Source organism: Saccoglossus kowalevskii, chromosome 20 (genome assembly GCF_978046115.1).
Source record: "Saccoglossus kowalevskii chromosome 20, keSacKowa6.1, whole genome shotgun sequence".
Taxonomy (NCBI): domain Eukaryota; kingdom Metazoa; phylum Hemichordata; class Enteropneusta; family Harrimaniidae; genus Saccoglossus; species Saccoglossus kowalevskii.
In genome coordinates, this window is record NC_140660.1 from 31569180 (window position 1) to 31583731 (window position 14552).

The following is a 14552-nucleotide window of genomic DNA, read 5'->3' on the forward strand; positions in this document are numbered from 1 at the left end:
TGGGGGCTACAAAAGCTGCAATGTTAACATTCACTCACAACTCGTTTCAGTTGTGGGGGCTACGAAAGCTGCAATGTTAACATTCACTCAACTTGTTTCAGTTGTGGGGGCTACGAAAGCTACAATGTTAACATTCACTCACAACTTGTTTCTGTTGTGGGGGCTATGAAAGCTGCAATGTTAACATTCACTCACAACTTGTTTCAGGTGTGGGGGCTATGAAAGCTGCAATGTTAACATTCACTCACAACTTGTTTCAGGTGTGGGGGCTATGAAAGCTGCAATGTTAACATTCACTCACAACTTGTTTCAGTTGTGGGGGCTATGAAAGCTGCAATGTTAACATTCACTCACAACTTGTTTCAGATGTGGGGGCTACGAAAGCTGCATTGTTAACATTCACTCACAACTTGTTTCAGGTGTGGGGGCTACAATAGCTGCAATGTTAACATTCACTCACAACTTGTTTCAGGTGTGGGGGCTACGAAAGCTGCAATGTTAACATTCACTCACAACTTGTTTTAGTTGTGGGGGCTATGAAAGCTGCAATGTTAACATTCACTCACAACTTGTTTCAGTTGTGGGGGCTATGAAAGCTGCAATGTTAACATTCACTCACAACTCGTTTCAGTTGTGGGGGCTACAAAAGCTGCAATGTTAACATTCACTCACAACTCGTTTCAGTTGTGGGGGCTACAAAAGCTGCAATGTTAACATTCACTCACAACTCGTTTCAGTTGTGGGGGCTACGAAAGCTGCAATGTTAACATTCACTCAACTTGTTTCAGTTGTGGGGGCTACGAAAGCTACAATGTTAACATTCACTCACAACTTGTTTCTGTTGTGGGGGCTATGAAAGCTGCAATGTTAACATTCACTCACAACTTGTTTCAGGTGTGGGGGCTATGAAAGCTGCAATGTTAACATTCACTCACAACTTGTTTCAGGTGTGGGGACTATGAAAGCTGCAATGTTAACATTCACTCACAACTTGTTTCAGTTGTGGGGGCTATGAAAGCTGCAATGTTAACATTCACTCACAACTTGTTTCAGATGTGGGGGCTACGAAAGCTGCATTGTTAACATTCACTCACAACTTGTTTCAGGTGTGGGGGCTACAATAGCTGCAATGTTAACATTCACTCACAACTTGTTTCAGGTGTGGGGGCTACGAAAGCTGCAATGTTAACATTCACTCACAACTTGTTTTAGTTGTGGGGGCTATGAAAGCTGCAATGTTAACATTCACTCACAACTTGTTTCAGTTGTGGGGGCTATGAAAGCTGCAATGTTAACATTCACTCACAACTTGTTTCAGTTGTGAGGGCTATGAAAGCTGCAATTACGAGCTTATTACGTGCAGAGAACATTCTGGCCATGCTGTGTGGCGCGTATCGCGTGGACGGGTTTCACGTTCTCTGCACGTAATAAGCTCGGTTATTAAGCATCCTTTTTTTGGGGATGCCCGGTGGCCGAGGGGAAGACGTGTAGTGGCGTGAAGCTAGGCGATTAGGTGCCGTACGCGAGCGCCGGTTCGAGTCACGCACGCAGTACGTATTTACTATAATTAGACATAGTCTTTACCTTGCCGTTTATTCGGTGTTATTTGCTTACTTTACTTCCTATGTCGACAGCAATTATGAGTTCAACTTGTTTCAGGTGTGGGGACTACGAAAACTGCAATGTTAACATTCACTCACAACTTGTTTTAGTTGTGGGGGCTACGAAAGCTGCAATGTTAACATTCACTCAACTTGTTTCAGTTGTGGGGGCTACGAAAGCTACAGTGTTAACATTCACTCACAACTTGTTTCTGTTGTGGGGGCTATGAAAGCTGCAATGTTAACATTCACTCACAACTTGTTTCAGGTGTGGAGGCTATGAAAGCTGCAATGTTAACATTCACTCACAACTTGTTTCAGGTGTGGGGGCTATGAAAGCTGCAATGTTAACATTCACTCACAACTTGTTTTAGTTGTGGGGGCTATGAAAGCTGCAATGTTAACATTCAGTCACAACTTGTTTCAGGTGTGGGGGCTAGGAAAGCTGCAATGTTAACATTCACTCACAACTTGTTTCAGGTGTGGGGGCTACGAAAGCTGCAATGTTAACATTCACTCACAACTTGTTTTAGTTGTGGGGGCTATGAAAGCTGCAATGTTAACATTCACTCACAACTTGTTTCAGTTGTGGGGGCTATGAAAGCTGCAATGTTAACATTCACTCACAACTTGTTTCAGTAAGCAAATAACACCGAATAAACGGCAAGGTAAAGACTATGTCTAATTATAGTAAATACGTACTGCGTGCGTGACTCGAACCGGCGCTCGCGTACGGCACCTAATCGCCTAGCTTCACGCCACTACACGTCTTCCCCTCGGCCACCGGGCATCCCCAAAAAAGGATGCTTAATAACCGAGCTTATTACGTGCAGAGAACATTCTGGCCATGCTGTGTGGCGCGTATCGCGTGGACGGGTTTCACGTTCTCTGCACGTAATAAGCTCGGTTATTAAGCATCCTTTTTTTGGGGATGCCCGGTGGCCGAGGGGAAGACGTGTAGTGGCGTGAAGCTAGGCGATTAGGTGCCGTACGCGAGCGCCGGTTCGAGTCACGCACGCAGTACGTATTTACTATAATTAGACATAGTCTTTACCTTGCCGTTTATTCGGTGTTATTTGCTTACTTTACTTCCTATGTCGACAGCAATTATGAGTTCAACTTGTTTCAGGTGTGGGGGCTACGAAAACTGCAATGTTAACATTCACTCACAACTTGTTTTAGTTGTGGGGGCTATGAAAGCTGCAATGTTAACATTCACTCACAACTTGTTTCAGTTGTGGGGGCTATGAAAGCTGCAATGTTAACATTCACTCACAACTTGTTTCAGGTGTGGGGGCTACAATAGCTGCAATGTTAACATTCACTCACAACTTGTTTCAGGTGTGGGGGCTACGAAAGCTGCAATGTTAACATTCACTCACAACTTGTTTCAGGTGTGGGGGCTATGAAAGCTGCAATGTTAACATTCACTCACAACTTGTTTCAGGTGTGGCGGCTACGAAAGCTGCAATGTTAACATTCACTCACAACTTGTTTCAGTTGTGGGGGCTATGAAAGCTGCAATGTTAACATTCACTCACAACTTGTTTCAGGTGTGAGGGCTATGAAAGCTGCAATGTTAACATTCACTCACAACTTGTTTCAGTTGTGGGGGCTATGAAAGCTGCAATGTTAACATTCACTCACAACTTGTTTCAGTTGTGGGGGCTATGAAATCTGCAATGTTAACATTCACTCACAACTTGTTTCAGTTGTGGGGGCTATGAAAGCTGCAATGTTAACATTCACTCACAACTTGTTTCAGTTGTGGGGGCTATGAAAGCTGCAATGTTAACATTCACTCACAACTCGTTTCAGTTGTGGGGGCTACAAAAGCTGCAATGTTAACATTCACTCACAACTCGTTTCAGTTGTGGGGGCTACAAAAGCTGCAATGTTAACATTCACTCACAACTCGTTTCAGTTGTGGGGGCTACGAAAGCTGCAATGTTAACATTCACTCAACTTGTTTCAGTTGTGGGGGCTACGAAAGCTACAATGTTAACATTCACTCACAACTTGTTTCTGTTGTGGGGGCTATGAAAGCTGCAATGTTAACATTCACTCACAACTTGTTTCAGGTGTGGGGGCTATGAAAGCTGCAATGTTAACATTCACTCACAACTTGTTTCAGGTGTGGGGGCTATGAAAGCTGCAATGTTAACATTCACTCACAACTTGTTTCAGTTGTGGGGGCTATGAAAGCTGCAATGTTAACATTCACTCACAACTTGTTTCAGATGTGGGGGCTACGAAAGCTGCATTGTTAACATTCACTCACAACTTGTTTCAGGTGTGGGGGCTACAATAGCTGCAATGTTAACATTCACTCACAACTTGTTTCAGGTGTGGGGGCTACGAAAGCTGCAATGTTAACATTCACTCACAACTTGTTTTAGTTGTGGGGGCTATGAAAGCTGCAATGTTAACATTCACTCACAACTTGTTTCAGTTGTGGGGGCTATGAAAGCTGCAATGTTAACATTCACTCACAACTCGTTTCAGTTGTGGGGGCTACAAAAGCTGCAATGTTAACATTCACTCACAACTCGTTTCAGTTGTGGGGGCTACAAAAGCTGCAATGTTAACATTCACTCACAACTCGTTTCAGTTGTGGGGGCTACGAAAGCTGCAATGTTAACATTCACTCAACTTGTTTCAGTTGTGGGGGCTACGAAAGCTACAATGTTAACATTCACTCACAACTTGTTTCTGTTGTGGGGGCTATGAAAGCTGCAATGTTAACATTCACTCACAACTTGTTTCAGGTGTGGGGGCTATGAAAGCTGCAATGTTAACATTCACTCACAACTTGTTTCAGGTGTGGGGACTATGAAAGCTGCAATGTTAACATTCACTCACAACTTGTTTCAGTTGTGGGGGCTATGAAAGCTGCAATGTTAACATTCACTCACAACTTGTTTCAGATGTGGGGGCTACGAAAGCTGCATTGTTAACATTCACTCACAACTTGTTTCAGGTGTGGGGGCTACAATAGCTGCAATGTTAACATTCACTCACAACTTGTTTCAGGTGTGGGGGCTACGAAAGCTGCAATGTTAACATTCACTCACAACTTGTTTTAGTTGTGGGGGCTATGAAAGCTGCAATGTTAACATTCACTCACAACTTGTTTCAGTTGTGGGGGCTATGAAAGCTGCAATGTTAACATTCACTCACAACTTGTTTCAGTTGTGAGGGCTATGAAAGCTGCAATTACGAGCTTATTACGTGCAGAGAACATTCTGGCCATGCTGTGTGGCGCGTATCGCGTGGACGGGTTTCACGTTCTCTGCACGTAATAAGCTCGGTTATTAAGCATCCTTTTTTTGGGGATGCCCGGTGGCCGAGGGGAAGACGTGTAGTGGCGTGAAGCTAGGCGATTAGGTGCCGTACGCGAGCGCCGGTTCGAGTCACGCACGCAGTACGTATTTACTATAATTAGACATAGTCTTTACCTTGCCGTTTATTCGGTGTTATTTGCTTACTTTACTTCCTATGTCGACAGCAATTATGAGTTCAACTTGTTTCAGGTGTGGGGACTACGAAAACTGCAATGTTAACATTCACTCACAACTTGTTTTAGTTGTGGGGGCTATGAAAGCTGCAATGTTAACATTCACTCACAACTTGTTTCAGTTGTGGGGGCTATGAAAGCTGCAATGTTAACATTCACTCACAACTTGTTTCAGGTGTGGGGGCTACAATAGCTGCAATGTTAACATTCACTCACAACTTGTTTCAGGTGTGGGGGCTACGAAAGCTGCAATGTTAACATTCACTCACAACTTGTTTCAGGTGTGGGGGCTATGAAAGCTGCAATGTTAACATTCACTCACAACTTGTTTCAGGTGTGGCGGCTACGAAAGCTGCAATGTTAACATTCACTCACAACTTGTTTCAGTTGTGGGGGCTATGAAAGCTGCAATGTTAACATTCACTCACAACTTGTTTCAGGTGTGAGGGCTATGAAAGCTGCAATGTTAACATTCACTCACAACTTGTTTCAGTTGTGGGGGCTATGAAAGCTGCAATGTTAACATTCACTCACAACTTGTTTCAGTTGTGGGGGCTATGAAATCTGCAATGTTAACATTCACTCACAACTTGTTTCAGTTGTGGGGGCTATGAAAGCTGCAATGTTAACATTCACTCACAACTTGTTTCAGTTGTGGGGGCTATGAAAGCTGCAATGTTAACATTCACTCACAACTCGTTTCAGTTGTGGGGGCTACAAAAGCTGCAATGTTAACATTCACTCACAACTCGTTTCAGTTGTGGGGGCTACAAAAGCTGCAATGTTAACATTCACTCACAACTCGTTTCAGTTGTGGGGGCTACGAAAGCTGCAATGTTAACATTCACTCAACTTGTTTCAGTTGTGAGGGCTACGAAAGCTACAATGTTAACATTCACTCACAACTTGTTTCTGTTGTGGGGGCTATGAAAGCTGCAATGTTAACATTCACTCACAACTTGTTTCAGGTGTGGGGGCTATGAAAGCTGCAATGTTAACATTCACTCACAACTTGTTTCAGGTGTGGGGGCTACAATAGCTGCAATGTTAACATTCACTCACAACTTGTTTCAGGTGTGGGGGCTACGAAAGCTGCAATGTTAACATTCACTCACAACTTGTTTCAGGTGTGGGGGCTATGAAAGCTGCAATGTTAACATTCACTCACAACTTGTTTCAGGTGTGGCGGCTACGAAAGCTGCAATGTTAACATTCACTCACAACTTGTTTCAGTTGTGGGGGCTATGAAAGCTGCAATGTTAACATTCACTCACAACTTGTTTCAGGTGTGAGGGCTATGAAAGCTGCAATGTTAACATTCACTCACAACTTGTTTCAGTTGTGGGGGCTATGAAAGCTGCAATGTTAACATTCACTCACAACTTGTTTCAGTTGTGGGGGCTATGAAATCTGCAATGTTAACATTCACTCACAACTTGTTTCAGTTGTGGGGGCTATGAAAGCTGCAATGTTAACATTCACTCACAACTTGTTTCAGTTGTGGGGGCTATGAAAGCTGCAATGTTAACATTCACTCACAACTCGTTTCAGTTGTGGGGGCTACAAAAGCTGCAATGTTAACATTCACTCACAACTCGTTTCAGTTGTGGGGGCTACAAAAGCTGCAATGTTAACATTCACTCACAACTCGTTTCAGTTGTGGGGGCTACGAAAGCTGCAATGTTAACATTCACTCAACTTGTTTCAGTTGTGGGGGCTACGAAAGCTACAATGTTAACATTCACTCACAACTTGTTTCTGTTGTGGGGGCTATGAAAGCTGCAATGTTAACATTCACTCACAACTTGTTTCAGGTGTGGGGGCTATGAAAGCTGCAATGTTAACATTCACTCACAACTTGTTTCAGGTGTGGGGGCTATGAAAGCTGCAATGTTAACATTCACTCACAACTTGTTTCAGTTGTGGGGGCTATGAAAGCTGCAATGTTAACATTCACTCACAACTTGTTTCAGGTGTGGGGGCTACAATAGCTGCAATGTTAACATTCACTCACAACTTGTTTCAGGTGTGGGGGCTACAATAGCTGCAATGTTAACATTCACTCACAACTTGTTTCAGGTGTGGGGGCTACAATAGCTGCAATGTTAACATTCACTCACAACTTGTTTCAGGTGTGGGGGCTATGAAAGCTGCAATGTTAACATTCACTCACAACTTGTTTCAGATGTGGGGGCTACGAAAGCTGCATTGTTAACATTCACTCACAACTTGTTTCAGGTGTGGGGGCTACAATAGCTGCAATGTTAACATTCACTCACAACTTGTTTCAGGTGTGGGGGCTACGAAAGCTGCAATGTTAACATTCACTCACAACTTGTTTTAGTTGTGGGGGCTATGAAAGCTGCAATGTTAACATTCACTCACAACTTGTTTCAGTTGTGGGGGCTATGAAAGCTGCAATGTTAACATTCACTCACAACTTGTTTCAGTTGTGGGGGCTATGAAATCTGCAATGTTAACATTCACTCACAACTTGTTTCAGGTGTGGGGGCTACGAAAGCTGCCATGTTAACATTCACTCACAACTTGTTTCAGGTGTGGGGCTATGAAAGCTGCAATGTTAACATTCACTCACAACTTGATTCAGTTGTGGGGGCTATGAAAGCCGCAATGTTAACATTCACTCACAACTTGTTTCAGTTGTGGGGGCTACAAAAGCTGCCATGTTAAAATTCACTCACAACTTGTTTCAGGTGTGGGGGCTATGAAAGCTGCCATGTTAACATTCACTCACAACTTGTTTCAGGTGTGGGGGCTACGAAAGCTGCCATGTTAAAATTCACTCACAACTTGTTTCAGGTGTGGGGCTATGAAAGCTGCAATGTTAACATTTACTCACAACTTGATTCAGTTGTGGGGGCTATGAAAGCTGCAATGTTAACATTCTCTCACAACTTGTTTCAGTTGTGGGGGCTATGAAAGCTGCAATGTTAACATTCACTCACAACTTGTTTCAGTTGTTGGGCTATGAAAGCTGCAATGTTAACATTCACTCACAACTTGTTTCAGGTGTGGGGGCTACGAAAGCTGAAATGTTAATAGTTCACTCACAACTTGTTTCAGTTGTGGGGGCTACGAAAGCTGCAATGTTAACATTCACTCACAACTCGTTTCAGGTGTGGGGGCTATGAAAGCTGCAATGTTAACATTCACTCACAACTCGTTTCAGTTGTGGGGCTATGAAAGCTGCAATGTTAACATTCACTCACAACTTGTTTCAGTTGTGGGGCTATGAAAGCTGCAATGTTAACATTCACTCACAACTTGTTTCAGGTGTGGGGGCTACAATAGCTGCAATGTTAACATTCACTCACAACTTGTTTCAGGTGTGGGGGCTACGAAAGCTGCAATGTTAACATTCACTCACAACTTGTTTCAGGTGTGGGGGCTATGAAAGCTGCAATGTTAACATTCACTCACAACTTGTTTCAGGTGTGGCGGCTACGAAAGCTGCAATGTTAACATTCACTCACAACTTGTTTCAGTTGTGGGGGCTATGAAAGCTGCAATGTTAACATTCACTCACAACTTGTTTCAGGTGTGAGGGCTATGAAAGCTGCAATGTTAACATTCACTCACAACTTGTTTCAGTTGTGGGGGCTATGAAAGCTGCAATGTTAACATTCACTCACAACTTGTTTCAGTTGTGGGGGCTATGAAATCTGCAATGTTAACATTCACTCACAACTTGTTTCAGTTGTGGGGGCTATGAAAGCTGCAATGTTAACATTCACTCACAACTTGTTTCAGTTGTGGGGGCTATGAAAGCTGCAATGTTAACATTCACTCACAACTTGTTTCAGTTGTGGGGGCTACAAAAGCTGCAATGTTAACATTCACTCACAACTCGTTTCAGTTGTGGGGGCTACAAAAGCTGCAATGTTAACATTCACTCACAACTCGTTTCAGTTGTGGGGGCTACAAAAGCTGCAATGTTAACATTCACTCAACTTGTTTCAGTTGTGGGGGCTACGAAAGCTACAATGTTAACATTCACTCACAACTTGTTTCTGTTGTGGGGGCTATGAAAGCTGCAATGTTAACATTCACTCACAACTTGTTTCAGGTGTGGGGGCTATGAAAGCTGCAATGTTAACATTCACTCACAACTTGTTTCAGGTGTGGGGGCTATGAAAGCTGCAATGTTAACATTCACTCACAACTTGTTTCAGTTGTGGGGGCTATGAAAGCTGCAATGTTAACATTCACTCACAACTTGTTTCAGATGTGGGGGCTACGAAAGCTGCATTGTTAACATTCACTCACAACTTGTTTCAGGTGTGGGGGCTACAATAGCTGCAATGTTAACATTCACTCACAACTTGTTTCAGGTGTGGGGGCTACGAAAGCTGCAATGTTAACATTCACTCACAACTTGTTTTAGTTGTGGGGGCTATGAAAGCTGCAATGTTAACATTCACTCACAACTTGTTTCAGTTGTGGGGGCTATGAAAGCTGCAATGTTAACATTCACTCACAACTTGTTTCAGTTGTGAGGGCTATGAAAGCTGCAATGTTAACATTCACTCACAACTTGTTTCAGGTGTGGGGGCTACGAAAGCTGCCATGTTAAAATTCACTCACAACTTGTTTCAGGTGTGGGGCTATGAAAGCTGCAATGTTAACATTCACTCACAACTTGATTCAGTTGTGGGGGCTATGAAAGCCGCAATGTTAACATTCACTCACAACTTGTTTCAGTTGTGGGGGCTATGAAAGCTGCCATGTTAAAATTCACTCACAACTTGTTTCAGGTGTGGGGGCTATGAAAGCTGCCATGTTAACATTCACTCACAACTTGTTTCAGGTGTGGGGGCTACGAAAGCTGCCATGTTAAAATTCACTCACAACTTGTTTCAGGTGTGGGGCTATGAAAGCTGCAATGTTAACATTTACTCACAACTTCATTCAGTTGTGGGGGCTATGATAGCTGCAATGTTAACATTCTCTCCCAACTTGTTTCAGTTGTGGGGGCTATGAAAGCTGCAATGTTAACATTCACTCACAACTTGTTTCAGTTGTTGGGCTATGAAAGCTGCAATGTTAACATTCACTCACAACTTGTTTCAGGTGTGGGGGCTACGAAAGCTGAAATGTTAATAGTTCACTCACAACTTGTTTCAGTTGTGGGGGCTACGAAAGCTGCAATGTTAACATTCACTCACAACTCGTTTCAGTTGTGGGGCTATGAAAGCTGCAATGTTAACATTCACTCACAACTTGTTTCAGTTGTGGGGCTATGAAAGCTGCAATGTTAACATTCACTCACAACTTGTTTCAGGTGTGGGGGCTACAATAGCTGCAATGTTAACATTCACTCACAACTTGTTTCAGGTGTGGGGGCTATGAAAGCTGCAATGTTAACATTCACTCACAACTTGTTTCAGGTGTGGCGGCTATGAAAGCTGCAATGTTAACATTCACTCACAACTTGTTTCAGTTGTGGGGGCTATGAAAGCTGCAATGTTAACATTCACTCACAACTTGTTTCAGGTGTGAGGGCTATGAAAGCTGCAATGTTAACATTCACTCACAACTTGTTTCAGTTGTGGGGGCTATGAAAGCTGCAATGTTAACATTCACTCACAACTTGTTTCAGTTGTGGGGGCTATGAAATCTGCAATGTTAACATTCACTCACAACTTGTTTCAGTTGTGGGGGCTATGAAAGCTGCAATGTTAACATTCACTCACAACTTGTTTCAGTTGTGGGGGCTATGAAAGCTGCAATGTTAACATTCACTCATAACTTGTTTCAGTTGTGGGGGCTACAAAAGCTGCAATGTTAACATTCACTCACAACTCGTTTCAGTTGTGGGGGCTACAAAAGCTGCAATGTTAACATTCACTCCAAACTCGTTTCAGTTGTGGGGGCTACGAAAGCTGCAATGTTAACATTCACTCAACTTGTTTCAGTTGTGGGGGCTACGAAAGCTACAATGTTAACATTCACTCACAACTTGTTTCTGTTGTGGGGGCTATGAAAGCTGCAATGTTAACATTCACTCACAACTTGTTTCAGGTGTGGGGGCTATGAAAGCTGCAATGTTAACATTCACTCACAACTTGTTTTAGGTGTGGGGGCTATGAAAGCTGCAATGTTAACATTCACTCACAACTTGTTTCAGTTGTGGGGGCTATGAAAGCTGCAATGTTAACATTCACTCACAACTTGTTTCAGATGAGGGGGCTACGAAAGCTGCATTGTTAACATTCACTCACAACTTGTTTCAGGTGTGGGGGCTACGAAAGCTGCAATGTTAACATTCACTCACAACTTGTTTTAGTTGTGGGGGCTATGAAAGCTGCAATGTTAACATTCACTCACAACTTGTTTCAGGTGTGGGGGCTATGAAAGCTGCAATGTTAACATTCACTCACAACTTGTTTCAGTTGAGGGGGCTATGATAGCGGCAATGTTAACATTCACTCACAACTCGTTTCAGTTGTGGGGCTATGAAAGCTGCAATGTTAACATTCACTCACAACTTGTTTCAGGTGTGGGGGCTACGATAGCTGCAATGTTAACATTCACTCACAACTTGTTTCAGTTGTGGGGGCTATGAAAGCTGCAATGTTAACATTCACTCACAACTTGTTTCAGTTGTGGGGCTATGAAAGCTGCAATGTTAACATTCACTCACAACTTGTTTCAGGTGTGGGGGCTACGATAGCTGCAATGTTAACATTCACTCACAACTTGTTTCAGTTATGGGGGCTATGAAAGCTGCAATGTTAACATTCACTCACAACTTGTTTCAGTTGTGGGGGCTATGAAAGCTGCAATGTTAACATTCACTCATAACTTGTTTCAGGTGTGGGGGCTATGAAAGCTGCAATGTTAACATTCACTCATAACTTGTTTCAGGTGTGGGGGCTACGATAGCTGCAATGTAAACATTCACTCACAACTTGTTTCAGGTGTGGGGGCTACGATAGCTGCAATGTTAACATTCACTCACAACTTGTTTCAGTTGTGGGGGCTATGGAAGCTGCAATGTCAACATTCACTCACAACTTGTTTCAGGTGTGGGGCTATAAAGCTGCAATGTTAACATTCACTCACAACTTGTTTCAGGTGTGGGGCTACAAAAGCTGCAATGTTAACATGCACTCACAACGTGTTTCAGGTGTGGGGGCTATGAAAGCTGCAATGTTAACATTCACTCATGGGTCGATACGGGTGACATCATGGGTCGATACGGGTGACATCATGGGTCGACACGGGTGACATCATGGGTCGACACGGGTGACATCATGGGTCGACACGGGTGACATGTGTCGACACGGGTGACATCATGGGTTGACACGGGTGACGACATACATGTAGAATGTGAGTGACGCCATAGGTTGATATGAGTGACTTCATAGGCTCGTATTATCCATGAAACAAAGGTGAAATTATTCTTTCATTTCTTTTATTTCTAGGGTGAATTTGTGGATGGAACAGAAACTCATTTCAAAGTATGTGATCATGCGTGTTATATAAAAGCGGTTAGCAGCGGTGAAAGACATGATTGGATCGTACACACACTCTTTGTAGATAGAAACAAAATATATGAATCAAGGGAAGAATCAGCCTGACCACCCCTATTTACATAATAGTTTACTCCAAGAATTCAATTTCCTGTTGATTATAATACATATCCTTATACCTGAATTGATGAGATGTATGACCTTTAACCTCCAACATCCTGGCATTTTGTGACTTGCATATTTATATAGGTTATAACCGAGAGTTGTTATGGTGTTGACCATTAGAATCTGGGTGGGGGAGGGGGTGGAATAACTTGCACATGAACAAATTCTGTCTTGAAAAAAAAACTTGCACAGTTTCCTTCCCTCCCATAGTTTCTAATGATTCATCCCCTTAGCTCTGTGAAACGTGAATTCATCTCCATGACTTGCCAAACTGTCATGGCAACACTGCATCTGGTGATGATTAGCAAAACATATTTTTAGAGAGTTGCTAATAGCCTGGTGTGTATTTAGGGGAAAGCTTGCAAGGCCACACCAACAAATTATCTTGTTTATCTGATTTTTCTTTTGAAAAGCTTGGGACAACTAGTGTACTGTGAAATACTTAATTTTAGCTGGAATAAATTTTTTGAGTATTTTGTATGGATTTTATTTTCACTGATTTTTGATGAGTTGAATGTAAAATATACGAAAAACAGTATATTTGCTGAATTTTATTTTCACTGAATTATTCCTTCAGCGAAAATAGCAAAAATTAATTCCAAGCAAAAATAAAGTATTTTACAGTATTTTATGTTTATACTCTGATCTTGGATGTTTTTGCAAACATTGAAGCAGACAGTTTTTAATCAGCAGTGAACAATTGCTATGAATGTGGTTGATTCTCATGATTTTTTGGCACAAAGAAATTAAATCCAAAAATGTTATCTGGCCAGTGTGAGCAGGTCTGTTATTTTTTTTTCGTCTTGCCTAAAAACAATTGTCATTTTTGGTTTGATCAAATTCCAGCCATGTTACATTTAAATGAACTGTTAATAGCACAGCTTGCATGACATATGTGTAGACCAATTTCATTTGTCTTGATGAATATTGTTCAGACACAATAATAATGTGATTTCTTAGAGAATTTATCCTTTTTTAACTTTATTTAATATGTAATTTAATTATGGTGTAATAGCATCACTTTTTTTATTCAACCACTTTGGGTGTAATAGTTAGTCTACATAACATTCAATTTAAATTATGAAATGAAATTTTTTATTATCTTTTTCTGTACTTATTGAATTCTTCACATTTGTGAAGTGTAATTTCTTTTGATAAGATCCATTGTAATGTAGTGGAATAATATGTACAACTGGTTTGCTCTTACATGGGACCCAAGCTGATTCTTTTGGGGAATGATATCATAAATTCAAGAATTTTGTTGAGCTGATTGTCAACCATAGTCCAGTTATTCACTTGTAATCTACCAAATGTCATCAGTGAACTGCCCACAAGCTCACTGAATGGGCTATGTCCTCTTCTGTACAGATTCAAAGATGGCCTATCACAAATACCATTTACTTTCAAACTGCTTTACATTTATTAGGGCATTTATAGGCGTGTGCATTTGTGTATGTTTCAAGTATGCAGTAACTTGTTGACAAAAATCAGTAATTCTCACCCAAAGATAAAATTATGACGTTGTTTGTTGCAGTTATTAAATATACATCATTACATGCATGTGTTCTGTTTACTTAAACTTATGGACAATGTTGTCATAGCAATTGCTGTACAGTGAAAACATTTATCATCAGACATTTGTATGCTGATTGGCGAAAACGACTGCCTATTTAACTTTTTACTCATAAACAAAAAAAACCAGAACTTAGGTAAATAAATACATAACAAAAATAAATAAAGTTTGTAAATTGTAAGATGCACAAACCAACATTG

General features: G+C 41.7%; 1 long non-coding RNA gene across 1 annotated transcript in view; it reads left to right on the plus strand.

The window, feature by feature from the left end:
- LOC146730217 (uncharacterized) overlaps positions 1–14339 on the plus strand; it is a 73459-nt gene extending 59120 nt beyond the window's left edge. The window contains exon 2 of the long non-coding RNA XR_014927777.1: positions 12567–14339. This is a non-coding gene — a long non-coding RNA (uncharacterized LOC146730217). The remainder of the gene's footprint in view (positions 1–12566) is intronic.
- Positions 14340–14552: the final 213 nt, after the last annotated feature.